Source organism: Marmota monax, unplaced genomic scaffold, assembly GCF_021218885.2.
Source record: "Marmota monax isolate L192 unplaced genomic scaffold, Marmota_monax_Labrador192_F-V1.1 WCK01_AAM20220418_F8-fsc00205, whole genome shotgun sequence".
Classification (NCBI taxonomy): domain Eukaryota; kingdom Metazoa; phylum Chordata; class Mammalia; order Rodentia; family Sciuridae; genus Marmota; species Marmota monax.
The window spans coordinates 2,216,261-2,219,903 of NW_026692417.1; the positions used below are offsets into that span (position 1 = coordinate 2,216,261).

The 3,643-nt window shown below is 41.0% G+C and overlaps 1 non-coding gene across 1 annotated transcript; it reads left to right on the forward strand.

Moving 5' to 3' along the window:
- The first annotated feature begins 3,336 nt into the window (after nt 1–3,336).
- On the forward strand, nt 3,337–3,409 carry Trnaa-ugc (transfer RNA alanine (anticodon UGC)). The gene has a single exon. It is a non-coding gene; the product is annotated as a tRNA-Ala (tRNA).
- The last annotated feature ends 234 nt before the right edge of the window (nt 3,410–3,643 follow it).

Consider the following 3,643-nt stretch of genomic DNA (forward strand, 5'->3'; position numbering starts at 1 on the left):
CACACACACGTGCAGCTGGGCAGGAACCAAGTCTGTATTGCTCACACTATTTCCCTAGCACCTAGGCAAAGGTACTTACTACATACTGATAGAAAAAGAAAGGGAAGAAGAAAGGCAAGGGAAATAAAGGGAAGAGAATTCAATTTAAAATTGGAACAGCTCAGGAAACTAATCTTGGATCATGAAGTGGGAAGAGGATGTTTTTGTTGGTTGGTGGTTGGTTGGTTGGTGGGTTGGTACTGGCAATTGAACCCAGGGGTGCTTTGCCACTGAACTACATCCCCAACCCTTTTTTTTTGTTTTTACACAGGGTCTTGTTAAGTTGCCAAGGCTGGCCTTGAATTTGTGATCCTTCTGTATCAGCCTCCTGAGTCACTGGGATTACAAGCATGCACTACTGCACCTGGCTAGTGGGGGAGTTTTTACTGTAAGAAATTATGCAGGGGCTAGGGATACAGTTCAGTGGTAGAGGCTTGCTTAGCATGCATGAGGCCTTGGATGTATTCCCCTGTACCACATGAAAAAAATAGAGAAAGAAAGAAGGAAAGAAAGAAAGAAAGAAAGAAAGGAGGGAGGGAGGAAGGAAGGAAGGAAGGAAGAAAATATGTGGCCAGACCAGTTATGGTGACACATGCCTATAATTCCAGGTTGAGACAGGGAGGTCACAAGACAGGGGCCAGCCTGGGACCCCCAGTAATGTAGCAAGACTAAACAAACAAACAAACAAAAAAGGAAGGCTGGAGGTGTAGCTCAGAGGTAGAATACCCTGGTTTAAACCACCACCACACACATACAAAAAAGAAAATTAATTAATTATGTGGTCAGGATTCCATCAGGTAGATGAATCTAACTGACCTTAGATATTAGATACAAAAGGGGGCATATTATATGATTCCATTCTAAAAGTTCTATAACAGGCAACATTAATTGATGGTGATAGAAGTTAGAACAGGGAGTCACCTCTAGAGCCATACTCACTGGAAGGATACAGGAAGAAAATGTCCTGTATCTTGATTTAGGTAGTGTTTACTTGAGTCTAGACACATGTAAAAATTCACTAATCTGTATTTAAAATTAAAGTGTGCTTTATGCATTTTCTTCAATGCTATGTCACAATAAGAAAGTAAAAAGGGGACTGGGGATATAGCTCAGTTGGTAGAGTACTTGCCTTGCATACACAAGGCTCTGGATTTGATCCGTAGCACCACACACACACAGTAGAAAGGAGTTGAGGTTGAGGTGGAAAGCATTTGCCTGGGATTCAGAAGAAAGACCCTGGGGTTCCATCCCAGTACTACAAAAAGTAACAAAAACAAAGCAAGCAACAAACAAACTGCACCACATTTTCTTGCATTTTCTGTGGGTCATGAAATGCTGCGGAGCTTAGGTAGGTGCCCTTGGCCCAATGCATCTCATGCAGTTAAGCTGCCACCTGGGGTTGCAGTCTCATCTGAAGACTTCACCAGACAAGCAGGGAGAAAGGAATCTGCTTCCAAGCTCACTCACGTGGGTGTTGCAGGCCTAATCCTTTACCACAGAGGGAGGGGATTACACAAGCACATGAATACCAGGAAGCGGGGATCACTGGAGGCCAACTTTGAAGCTGCCTACCACATGGAGTCATATAGTTTTTCCACTTTAAATGACATAAGGAAAGAATGGAAAAGAAGAAAGACAAGAGAAATTCCTCACACAGGACCTTAAGCCAGATGGATATCTTTGGAAGCAAAAATTTTGATCCTTGATATGGGATCAGCAGGAATTCTACCCAGCTCTGATGAACCTGGATCTGTGTGTGTGTGTGTGTGTGTGTGTGTACACATCCATTAGTCCTGAGAAGCTAGTTATCTGTAGATGTACAAAATGGCAGAGATTAAACCCAAGATTACTGGTATGGTGAACCCAGGACATGAGGAAGTAAGTATGGTGTTCCAGAAGAAGGAGGTTTTGAGATAGAAGAATGTTCTATTCTATTTTTCCTGTAAACTGAAAGTCAATAAACTTAGGGTCTGATTCTGACTTAACACAGACTGTGAATCATGATGCTATTCATTTAATCCTCTTGGATCTGTTTTTTTTTTTCTCTTCATCTTCTTTTTGTTCGTTTTAGTTATACATGAAAGCAGAATGTATTTTGACATACTATACATATATGGAGTATAAATTCCATTCTTATGGTTGTACCTGTTGGGGAGTTACACCAGTCGTGTATTCACATATGAACATAAGAAAGTATGTCTGATTCATTCTACTGTCCTTCCTGTTCCCATTCCCCCCTCCTCTTTATGTATAATATAAAGGAGTTCAATTCTGTGGTTTTTAAGATCTTTTTCATCCCTGCTATTCTATTGTTTAAGGTAAGGGTAAAGAGTCTAGGATTTGGAGTGAGGATGTAGTTTAGTGGTAGAGCATTTGCCTAACATGTGCAAAATCCTGTTTTTGTTTTTGTTTTAGGTCCTGGGTCTGATCCTTAGCATGGCAAGGGAAAAAAGAAAAAGAATCTGGGCTCTGGCATCAGACTGCCTGTGTCCAAGCCCAAGAGATCACCCTTACAAAATTGCTTAACTTCTCTGGCTTCTTTATCCTCTTCTGAGGAAAAAATGAGTTAATACAAGACAAATCCTTAGAACAGTGCCAGATACATAAACTTAATAATTATTAATACCATTTGTTTTAGTTATCTATTCCTCCATGACAAAGTTCTCTGAGACTTAGTAGTTTATAATTATCATTTTAATTGTATCTCAGAATTCTATGGACCAGGAATTTGGACCTGGCTTGGCTGGATGATTCTTCATTCTATCTGGTGTTGCTGAGGACACTCAATGATATTCAACTGTTGTATGGGCTGATCTGGAGGATTCAGGGTGGTTTCACCCACCTGTCTGATGTGTTAATGGGTCTGAACTCAGTTAGATCTATTAGCCAGAGCACCTATCTGTGACCTCTCCAGCATGGTGGCCTCATGGTAGTCTAACTTCTTACTTGTGAGCTCCCATAAATTGAAGTGGGAGGATTACAAGGAATAAGGCTGAGGCTGCATGGGCTTTCATGACCCAGATGTGGATGTTACATAGTATCACTTTAACCATATTCAATCAAAGTAGTCCAGATTCAAGGCAAGGAGACATAGACCCCCAACTGTCAATAGAGGAGTGTCAAAGGACTTGATGTACTAAAGCAAGTTTACTTTTTGACTCCTGGAAGAAGTTTACCCCATATGAATTCTAGATGAAAAAACGAAACAATGTCTCCCTCTTGTCAGAGAATTCTATTTCCTGAGATTTCAAGATGACTGATGCAATGCCTTCCTTAGAGATATGCACATGTGGGGCTGGGGATATGGCTCAGTTGGTAGAGTGTTTGCCTTGCATGCACAATGCCCTGGGTTCAATCCCCAGCACTGCCAAAAAGAAAAAAGAGAGAGAGAGACATGCACATGTGTACACACAGACATGCATATCCAAACACACACAGGTACAGTTGCATAAAATCTGATGTACATGTGTAAACAAGTTTGTAGCTCTCACCATATCTTAGTTCAGGGATACCAAAAGTCTTTCTTAGTCCTTCTTTTTCCAGGAAGTTAATTCAGGTTTTTTTTTTTTTTTTTTTTTGGTGTTGGGGATTGAACCCAGGGCCT